This window comes from Sus scrofa, chromosome 16, assembly GCF_054392235.1.
Source record: "Sus scrofa isolate SSC_HxYL_T2T_F1_AM1 chromosome 16, Sscrofa_HxYL_maternal_Yorkshire_Landrace_v2.0, whole genome shotgun sequence".
Lineage (NCBI taxonomy): Eukaryota > Metazoa > Chordata > Mammalia > Artiodactyla > Suidae > Sus > Sus scrofa.
The window spans coordinates 64,722,993-64,734,334 of NC_139398.1; the positions used below are offsets into that span (position 1 = coordinate 64,722,993).

The window sequence follows — 11,342 nt, forward strand, 5'->3', positions numbered from 1 at the left end:
TACCAGGTTTGGTCTTCAGGCCTGGGTTGAGGTGTACCCATCCACAACCCGCTTTGTGAGGTTTTGATGGCCTGAGATGTAGAGGCCTTCTCCAAATAAAGAGAGCTGCCAAAGAGCCCCAAAAGATGTTTAAAAAACAGAACCCTTCATAATGGCAATATCAAATTATTTTTGACTTGCGATGACCAAAGTAAAATGAGAAACTGCTTACAGCATTCTCAAATGCATTATGCTTTGGGATTTTGGAAAGATGAAGAAAGCAAGCACCTGCTGGTCTCAAGGCTTGGGCTACTTGGCACAAGCGAGAGCAAGAATCACAAACAGCCCTGCATGGGCTCAGAAGCTTCTGCTGGTTGAAGCTGGGGTCCAGGACCCACCTGCATCTCCCATGCCTTCTCCAAATGCTAGTTCTAGACCAGGTGCAAGGCTCACTTCCTCCTACCAAGTCCCGGCAAGAACACAAGCTTGGGGGAACTCCCCTGCATCTACCACTTGCCCACAATGTGCCCTTGGGCAATGTCCCCGGACTCTCTTCGCTTCATTTTTCTCTAAAATGAGAAAAATTCTACCTACCTTTCGGGATTGTCATGAGGATAAAGTTTAGGTTAGGTTATTTCCCTCTCTGGGGCAGATACTGGCTGAGTTTGTCTGCTCAGCATCCCTCTCCTCTTCTTCTGGCAAGAACTTCCATTTAACCCTTGGAGAACTTCTCCCGTCCCACTCTAAAGCCAGCTTGGCTTGGGCTTGGCATGTGACCCATGTGCATCCAATGAAATTCAGTTCTAGTTGTATTTGAAGAAATCTCTTTTTTTTTTTTTTTTTTTTTTTTTTGGCCATGGCTGTGGCATGCAAAAGTTCCCAGGCCAAGGCTCAATCTGAGCCACAGCAGTGACAATGCCAAATCCTTAACTGACAGACACTAGGGAACTCCAAAGAGTTCTCTTTTTGAGAAGGTGTTGAGCTGATGAGAAGTAGTCCTGGATCTGGCCAGCCATCCCACCATCACAAGGGCAGTGCCTGCCTGAAGGTGAAGCCAAGATGGAAGATAGTGAATCAAAGAAAAGGATGGAAATTGACCAGGCCTCTGAATCCAGCCATACCTGAAGCTGCATTACTCTTGTGAATATGCACCTTTATTAGCTTAAGACAGTTTGAATTAGGCTTCTGTCCTTACACTCTGAAGAGTCCTGACTAATGTCTTCTCACAGGAAGAGATTTCTATGGACTGAGATATCTGTTAATGTGTCGGGTTGTTTTCGTTCTCCGAGAATCCTGTCTATTATGGGTTGGAAGAGGCTGGGGATCCTCCTTGAAACTTTGCCCCAGGAGGGGAAGGAAGGAAGAAAAGGGCCCCAGAAGTCTAAGAAACGCCAGATTTGAATTATTTCTACCACCTCTTGAGTACCTGTTACACGGCAGATGCATTTAAAATATACCCATTTCGTTATCAGATATTTAGCAATGCCCACCGTGTGCCAAGCACTGTCCTACGGAGCTTCCGTTCTAGTGGGAGAGCTGAGTCTCACCCTGCTGGGCAGGTGCTATGAGTCCCATTTTACAGATGAGGCAAGTCAGAGCTCAGAGAGGAGGAAGGAGTCCCTTAAAGTCACACCTCTGGGCAAGAGTGGATTCAAGATTCTAACTTGGGTCTGGCTGACTTCAAAGTCCATGCCCTTGTCATCACTCCAGGCCACACTCTTTGTAAACCCTGCTCTTGGGAAATGTCACTAGGTTCCTATTTTTGCCTGAGAAGGGGGGGCGGGAGGCAGGGGCCTATACATAGCCTCTGGCTCCAGAGCTGGGACCCACAGCGTCTCAGTGCCTGGCCATGTTTACACTGCTGGTCAGACAGGCCTGAGTGTGTCTGCCCAAATGGACTGTGAGTTGCGTGACGGGGGCTGGAGGTTTTGTCTGAGGATCCTCCGATAGCCAGAGGGACTGGCTGAATTTGGCCTCCCTGCCCAGCCTGTGGCTTTTCAGCTCCACCCAGACTCTAAGTTCCAAATGCACCCCATCCCTCCCACCCCTCCCCGACCTGGGGAAGCCGCTGATGGTAAGATGATGACGTCAGAGAGACCTGGGTTTGAACACCACAGTAGCTGCTTGAACAAATCGCTCTCTGTGCCACAGCTCCCCTACCTGAGAAATGGGAATAACGGGATCCACCTTACACGGTTGATCCAGAGACAGACAAAGTTAGGGGCGGACGCTTTCCTGGCACCACGAGTACGCAGAGTAAGTCCTTGCTGAGCCCGCGTGATTTTCCACCCACGTTGTAGCCCTCTCCCTGCAGCTGCCTGGCTCACCTGGGCATCCTCCTCCATCCGCCAGCCCAGCCCCCACCCTTCCCCCCCAATCCAGCCCTAACGACTTTTGCAGCCCATCCCTGGTGGCAGTAGCCAAGAAGCTCAAGACTCCAGGGGCCCCCGGGCTCTTTAATCAGCCTCTGCGAGGGCTGCAAGTGATTCAGCCTGCAAGTGACTCGGCACCGGGCGCAACAACAAACAGGCCTGCAGGGAATCGCTTCAGCAGAAAGATGTTGGCATGTCTCTATAGCAACTCGGGGAAAATATTTCACGCAAAAGTCCATCTGCTGTAACATAAAGGGAGTCCCAGCCAATAAACGAGTTACAACAAGTTCTGAATTATTTCTAATTTGTGAGCTTTCTTTTACCAAACCACAAAATACATACAGACCTGCACATCTATACATGCATATGCGTATAGAGAGACACACACTATACACACATATACTCTCAGACACACGCACAAGCACATGTGTACAGTCATGAAACAATAGCGATGCGGCTGTGACTGAGGTGTCTCATCGTGTGCTGATTCATCAGCAGGCAGAACATTCGTCCAGGGGCTGGATGACATGACCCAAACCAGTGGACCTCCGTGGCCTCACGGCCACTGTGAAAAGGACAGTCCCAACTCACCGTGTTATTTAGGGCGATGGTGCGAGCCAGAGCTCACATCTTCTTGTGAGTTTCCTTGCTTTCTCTCAAGGAAAAAAAAAAAAAACTGGTGGGGGAGGGCGGGGGTGTTTCCTGAGGTCCTTGTAAAGAGACATTTGTATTGATTCATCGGTATAAAATGCTTTGTAGAGGCTATCAAAGTGGAAAAAACAACGTGATAATTCGCATTGTGATGCTTTTAATTTTATGTGTTGTCAACACTTCAAAGCAGGCCGGAGCTCTGCCTGGGAGACCTGGGACCTTTCTCATCGCACATTGTATCTAGGCTGCAGCTGTCTGCAACTCCACAGCCTCTTGCGAGGCGCCCGCTCTGGCTTCAAATGGCTCCGCTTTTTTTCTTTCTTTTCTTCACTCCCTGCTCTCTACGTCTGCTCTGCAAAACTCCTGTGGCCTGGGAGGGATAAAAAACGAAAAACACAATAAAATGCTGGTGGTGAGTAGGAGGGAATGGGGTTGAGTGAGCACGAGATAAACAGCAGCCTTCTTCCTCTTAGAGGAACCACTGGCTTCCCAGCCAAGAACACCCCAGGCCCTTTCAGGGAGCCGGGCAGGCAGCTGGTCACCACCATGATGCCAGGAAGGAATCCCCACACTGGCCTCCATCCCTCCAGCCTGCAAGCGCACTTGGAACATGTGTGTTGTCTTGTTTCAACCTCATGACAGTCCAGGGCAGATGAGAAAACACCCATTTTACAGAGGAGTACACTGAGGCTCAGAGAGCTCAAGACATGTTTCCAGGGTAACACAGCCAGCTAGAGAAGGTTGGAGCTGGCCTTGGCAGTCAAGATGCCAGAATTCAGTCTGTGAGCCCCCTGGCACCTGCTTGCCTCTGGTCGATGTCCCTCGGGCTTTTGCTTTGTTTTGTTTCTTTATGGCCACACTTGCCGCATAGGGAAGGTCCCTGGCCAGGGACTGAATCTTAGCCGCAGCTTCGGCAACGCCCAATTCTTTAACCCACTGCATCCGGTGGGGGCTCAAACCCACCCGTCCACAGCGACCTGAACCACTACAGTCTGATTCTTAACCCACCCTGCCACAGCGGGAACTCCCCATGTCCCTCGGATTTGATGGTAAGCTGCCGCAGGCCAAGCAAGGCCTGTCGTCCCCATCTGCACCTTCCATGGGGCTGAGAGCAGCGCTGGCCTGGTTTCTTGAGAGCATGTCGACTTGACGAAACGCAGCAGGGGCAGGGCCCAGGCAGAAAGGTCAGGGAGGGGAAGAGGGCAGGAACACCCTGTTACCAGATCTGGAGAAGAAATGGAAAGTGAAATACTTGGAAAGTAACTTCGGCCGGCCTGGAGGAAAGTGTGTCGGGATGTTTCCGAAGGCCTGGATGAGCAAGCCTTTCCCCCACCGCCCCCCCACACCTCGCCGGAGGGGCAGGGGTGTGGGCAGAAATCATGGGGGAGGCTGCTCCTGGCCCGATTTCCTGGGGTTCGGGTCACTTCCAGGGACAGTCCCGGAGGAGCCAGGAGAAGGTCTTCACGAGGCCCCTGGGCCACCGAGACGGCCCCTGTGGCGCTGCCCCTCGACCCTTCACCTCCCCCACCCCCGAAGCCCCCACCCTTCAGGAAGGGCTGAGGTCCAGCCGCAGGATCATAGGTCCCCACCAACCAAATCTTTCCCCAGGGGCCCAGAGAGGCCCTTCCCGCCAGGGTGACTCGATGTGGGATCAGCATCCAAGGCCTTCCATCAGACCTGTTCAGTTGCGGCCTTGGAATGGGGAGCCTGCAGCTGCAGACGAGGCCACCATCTGTCCACTGAGGACACTGGACCATCCCCACGAAGGCCTCGGCCTCAGGCATAATTAGGATGAGTGGGTCAGGGAATTTGGCTCAACAGACCAGGCCCCTCGTCTGGCCAATTTTTCTCCTCTTTATTTCTCGATTGCTTGCTTGCTTTTTTTTTTTTTTTTTTTTTTTTTTTTTTTTTTTTTTCTCTCCCTGCAGCATTAGAGGAAAGAGAAGAAAAAGCCCACCTTTCCAAAGCCAACTCCTAGCAGCCTGTGGTGTGGCTGGATTTCCAGGGCTGAGCTGGTCTCTCAGCTGCCCTGCTGCATGTGAGCGGAAGGACGTGGGCCCAGGAGGGAGGCAAGGTCCCGGGCCCCCCGCCTGCCTGCGTGCAAGAGGCCATTTCAGGATCTCTGGGACTGGCTGAGGTTCCACCTCCCTGAGGGTGAGCCAAAAGCAGGGCCTCCGCTGACCTCTGCCCTCCCTTAGCCCAACCAGAAAAGAACAGTCCAGAGCACCACGGGAAGCCCTCTGGTTAAGCAGAGCGAATGCTCCGAAACTCCCATGCAAAGCCTGGAAGGCCCGCGCCGCCAGCTCCCTCACATGGGGGACTTGGCTCCAGTTAGCAGGAGTTTGGAGAGGCAGTGAGACTGAACACCCTCTCTTCACTGGCCCCTGCCTCCCGCCCCAACCTGGGAATCTCTGAATTCTCAGCCAGGTTCTGTCATCAAAAGCCAGCTTCAGGTGGCAGAAAGACAGGCAGCTAGGAGCCAGAAGACAGACCCCTTGCAGGAGACAGTGGCGTCAAATGGCCCAGAGCCTGATATCAGCCAGTTCTTGCTTTGAACCCCACACATCTGCCACTTAATAGCTATGGGATCGTTTTTTTCCCTTCTCTGGAGCGTCAGTTTCCTTATCTGTAAAATGGGAACAAGAGCCTCATGCATCTCATGTGCCGGGTATAAGGGTAAGTGGCAGGCTGAAGCCCTGAGAACTTTGCATTCTGTGCCCAAAATGATAGGTGTCCTATTTTGTTGCTGTTGTAGTTACCATTTCCAACCCTGGCACTGCATGTGTGCCCGTGCATACATGTGCCACACACACACACACACACACACGTACGTGTGCGTGCACTCACACACGCATCCTGCACGCATGCATGCACACCAGCCAGTCAAGGAGCACCTTGAGGGCATAGCCTACATCTCTGTATCATCACAGGCCTGAGAGTTGGACAGGACATTGGAAAATATCCGAGGCCAGAGAGGAGACGTGTCTGGCCGTCGACACTGACCGCCCTGTGGCGGAGTGGGATTGGAATGCCCATCTTCTTTCTTTAGATTCCCTCTCCTCATTTATCACAGACTCAGCAAATATTTATGTTGACCACCCTCTCGGTGTCAGACCCTGGCTGGGCCCAGGGCTCCAGGCGTGGAGCGGATGGTTCCTGCACTCACGGAGTTTGGACCCGGAGCTTCTGACGCCATCACGCATCCCCACGGCTCTCTGGACTCGAAACTCCCATCCTGCGCTTCCTCGGAATCCCAAATGCATCGCATGCGCAGGCTGCTTTAGCCCAGTCTCAGGTCTCAGCCCCATTTCCTCCCATGGTTGGTGGGCTCCCTGAGGGCAGGCTCCTCCCTCTACTTGTTCAGGGCCGGGGACTCAAGGGTCGCAGCCTGGACCCCCGCTGCGCCATGCTCATCCTCACGGGGGTTTGTGTCTCCCCACCAGGCTCCACTAGCAGAGATGTCCCCAGAGACGTGGCCGTGTCTGGCACGAAGCCACACTCAGTAAATGGTTGAATAAATGATGAATGAAACAAGGTGGGTAATTCATTGGTTCATTTATTCACTCATCACACATTTATCCTGAATCTACTCTGCGCCAGCCCTCGGGATACAGAAATGAATGGGACATAATCCCTGAGCTCAAAGAGGCCCGGTAAACAGACATTAACAAAGACAGACGTGAGCAGGGGCCAGTGGAACCCAGAGGAGGGTGAGATCAACCCTCCTGGGAGGCGGGGGATGAAGAGGAGTGGTCCGGACGGGCAAGTTTACCACGCAAAGAAAGAGCAAGCTTTCTAGGCAGCGGGACCCACATGGGAGAAGCCCCTGAAGTGTGATGTACTTTAGTAAACATCCGCTTTACTAGGACTTAGGTCTGTTCTCAGCCCCATTTTTCAGAAGAGAAAACTGAGGCACAGAGAAGTAAAATACTTTGTCCCCAAGGTCCCATAGCTATTTAGTAACGAAGTTTCTTTTCAGAGAGGAAATAACTGACCGGGTCACAGAAGGCCTTAAATATCAGATCAAGGCATTGGACTCTACTCAGGGGAGTGGGGATTCACCGAAGGATTTTGAGCAGTGACTGTCTTGATTCGTTTTTTGGTTTTGATGGTTTCTTCTGGGACAGTGAAGAGAATGGATTCAAAGTTCTTGGTAGCTGTGACTCTAGAGAGAAGTCGTATCTTGCACCCATTCAATAGAGGACATGCGCAGAAGTTAACAGAGACATTTTCATGATGTCAGAAACACAAATGCTTATCAGGAAGAGAGTGGATGAGTCAACAGTGCTAGGTACACATGGTGGAATATTATTCGGCAGTGAAAATGAACGAACCATAGGAGCATGCAACCATATGACTGAAGCTTGACATATCAGTTTCAGTTGGTGACCTCTTGTGTTAACAGACCAGTCCAAACTTAGTGGCTGAAACAACCACTACTTTTTTTTTTTTTTTTTTTTGGTCTTTTTAAGGCTACACCCACGGCATATGGAATTTCCCAGGCGAGGGGTAGAATCAGAGCTGTACCTGCTGCCCTATGCCACAGCCACAGCAAGGTGGGGTCCAAGCCCCATCTGCAACCTACACCACAGCTCATGGCAACACCGGATCCTTAAGCCACTGAGTGAGGCCGGGGATCGAACCTGCATCTTCATGGATACTAGTTGGTTCGTTACAGCTGAGCCACAGGGGAACTCCAACTGCTACTCATTTAATTTACCAATCAGTGGTAGGCACTTTAGGCTGGGCACAGCTGGGTGGGTCTTCTGATCTTAGCCGGGCTTCCTTGTGAGTCCACGGTCATTGGAGAGTCAGCGAGGAGGTTTGGCTTCCGAGGGCTGATAAGGCTGTCAGCTAGGAGAATGGTGGCCAGTGGGCCGCATGTCTCTCATCCCCCACCAAGCTAGCTCAGACATGTTCACTTGGCTACAGAAGTCTCCGTGAGAATGCGGGAGAACACGGGCCTTTTTTTTAATGGCTAAGCCCAGAAATGGCACTATGCCACTGCTGCCACCAGTCGAGATAACACATAGCGCCGGCCTAGATTTCAGAGGTAGGGTGATAGAGCCCACCTCCTGATGCTTCCTTTGCATCAAGTCACACTGCCAAAGGGAGGTGGAGGCGCAGACAGGAACGAGGGCAGTGATATTTGCGGTCTACCCTGCTTGGCAAGATAACACTGAATGGAAAAAGGTGAATTCCAAAAGATGACACATGAAATGATATCTTTTTATAAAATTTAAAATTAGACTTTAGGAATGCACGCAGATGATAAAAAAGAATGTATTATAAAGGAAGCAATAGAGCAATAAACACCATAAACCCACAGGCTGATTCCGCCCCGGCGAAGGCAGAAGGCGAGGAGATGGGGTGGGCGAGAACGCATTTGGGTGACAGATTATCGTCAAGGTCCTAGCCTTTATTTTCATTAGGAGAAAAGGCAATTTTCAAAAAGCGAGCTGTACGAAAACTAGATTATGATTAGGCAAGCCGTGTGTCCTTGAGGTCAAGGAAGAGAGCGCACGAGGCTGAGAGAAAGGCATGGGCCTTGGGGAAAGGGAGCGCCCCTGGGCAGCTCTTGGATGTGGGTGAAGAGAGAGAAAAAGAGGATCAAGAATCACTTCTGGAACACGGGCTCGAGTGCCTGGATGACGGTGCCGTCTCCGAGCCGGGGGCCCCGAAGAAGAAGACAGTTTGGGGGAACCAAGAGTGACGTTGGGAGAACGTCGAGTTTGAACAGCTGTGGAGATCCGGGAAGCCAGGCTCCACAGGCTATCCTGGTTTTCTGGCACCTGGGAGAATGGTCAAGGCTGGAGAAGCGGGAGCCTCAGCAGCTCTAAAACGGAGAGCATCGCAGGAAGCCCTGTAGCACATCAGGATGGAAAGCCTCCCTTCGCTGAGAGCCATCCCCAGCTGCCTGGCCTTGGAGAGGCCTCACCCAGCCCTTCCTGACAGCTCCTCGGGGCACGTCCACAGCCAGGTTCCCTTCTAAGCAGTCAGGCCTCCACCCTGCAATCCCAGGCCAAGCGAGTGAGCCTGGGGTTGTGGCTGCGGGGGCCCCAGCATCAGTCTCCTCCCCCGGCAGGGCCGATGGGACCCCAGAGGGGGCTGGATGTTTGTGCAGATGACATGTTTATGGCCCAGCCTCTCCTTACTCATGCTTTTGGCTTCCCCTTGCTGATTTTGGTTGGGTGGATCCCAGTTCTGCTGCTGGATCTGGGAGCCTCGGGGCTGGGGTTGAACAGAGCTCCCTTCAACGGTTCCAACCAAGGATGGTTCCAGCCCCTTCCCCCCGTCCCCCTAGACCTCATATTTTCCCACACCCAACTTTATTACCGAATGCAAGCATCTCCGGGTTGGAAAGACCTTCCAGCATCATTGTGTCCAGTGCCTCCTTTTCTGGATGAAGGAGCAGAGGCCCAGAGGGAGGAAGGGACTTGCCCAAGGTCACCCGAGCAGGTAGAGACAGAAGATGCCGGCATCCAGACGTGGAGCTCAGGGCTCTGAAACCACCCTCCAAATCACTAGCTTTCTTGGTTGCTGTTTTGTTTGGGAAAGGACAGTTCAGCTTTTTTTTTCTTTTTTTTTTGAGCCTGCTACAGCAACTTTCTCCTCTCCCAGGGAGGCAGCAGACAGTGACAGACTCTTTGCTTTTACAGTTTAATTCCATAGGAAATTGGAAATAGCCTGTCAGAGATGTCTGGGTGGCCCGGCTACCCTGCCCCGACCTGGCCACCACTGCGCTCGCTTCTCGCTGCTCCCTGGCTTGCGGGCCGTTTTCGGAAGCTCTTCCGAGGACGCCTGTGGATTCTCTCCCGGCTTTTCCTCCCAGGACGCGATGCGAGCACAAGAGCAGCCAGGTCTGGCTGGGGCCCTAAACCCTGACATTTAGCTCCCGGCAGGCTTTGGCTCTCAACTCCAGCCTGGCTTCAGTGTCACCTCCTGCCCTGAGGTTCCCAGGGAAATTGGGGGAAGGAGCTCCCAGCCCTCCTCTGAGAACCTGGGGTCCCCAGGATACCCTGAGAGCCCCCGCATGGCCCTCCCAGAACTCAGCATCTTCCCAGTCTCAGGCTGCAGTGGGTGACCCTTATCGCCTCCCTTCTCTGGCTGTCCCCTGGCCTTGGAGTCTTGCCCCGGCACCTCCATCCGTCTCAGTAACCAGCCTGGAAGCCTCAGGAGGTCAGGGTTGCTGCTGCGTGGTGGTTAGAAGAGTAAACCTCTGCAATCACACCCTTGAGCCACTGCTCTCGAACTCTGTGATTTTGGACAAATTGCTTCACTTCTCAATGCCTCGATTTTCTCATCTAGGAAGGGGGGGTGATAGCAATAGCACTGAATGTACACAGTGGTTGTGAGGCTTACATGGCATAGCACATCCAAAGGGACCAATAAATGCTAGGATTGTAAATATTCTATTTTAGCATCCCCTTCGGCCAGTCCTTCAGGGCCAAGTCCAGAGCTAGGCTATAAGAGACAAAAATACTCATGAACTGACCCCTTAAATAACTGGCAGAAAATATGGCAAAACAGACTATGTAGCTTCCTGGGTTCTACTCAATGCAATGAATCTTCATTGAGGCTTATCACGTGGAGACACTGTGTTTGGGCAGGAGACACAGTGATAAGCGAGATGACACAGCCCCTGCCTCATGCATTTTCCTTCCAGTGAGGAGGCAAGCAGGTAATGGAATACTCCCAGCACAGTGAGCAGGGGACCTGGTAGAAGTGAGTTCAGGCCCAGAGGAGACACACCTCACCCGGACTTAGGTGTCAGGGAGAGGAGTGAGTGTGCAGCTGGGATCCAATGGATGAGAAGGAATGGGTGGGGGGGAGGCACTGTCTCAGCCATAAGGGCCATTGTGCATATACACCTGAGAGAGCAAGACACAATGAAGGAATTGAAGAAGGCTTAACGTGGCTGGAGTGAGGTGTAGGAGAGGAAAGATGAGGCCGGGGGAGTGGAAAGAAGCCAGACCTCAACAGACTTATAGATTTGCCCCAAAGGCACTGGGGAGCCATTGAAGAGTACAGAGGAGAGTAGCAAAGGGAGATTGCCTTTCGGATTACCTACTCAGGGTGGTGGACTGAAGGCATCAGGCTTGGAGGCAGGAGACTTGCAATGTGGCCACAGCAAAGATGAAAGACGGCAGAATATGAGATGAAGTTCAGTCTTTAGGATACCATTTCAAGGCCACTCCAAAACTGGCCCCTCGGGCCCTCCCACTCTTCCTTCTTGCTAAAACTGAGAATGAAAGGAGATCCATGGCTTGAACATGCTAAGTGTAAAAGTGCAGTGTGAGTGTGGAAAATCATCCCCTTTAGGATTGCTAGTGGTTGATT

The 11,342-nt window shown here is 52.3% G+C and overlaps 1 long non-coding RNA gene across 1 annotated transcript; it reads right to left on the reverse strand.

Annotated features, from left to right (window-relative positions):
• Positions 1-3,148: 3,148 nt before the first annotated feature.
• Positions 3,149-5,081, reverse strand: LOC110257324 (uncharacterized). Its single transcript, XR_002339792.2, has 3 exons — positions 4,960-5,081; positions 4,011-4,227; positions 3,149-3,372 (listed from the first exon to the last, which is right to left on the reverse strand). It is a non-coding gene; the product is annotated as an uncharacterized LOC110257324 (long non-coding RNA).
• Positions 5,082-11,342: the final 6,261 nt, after the last annotated feature.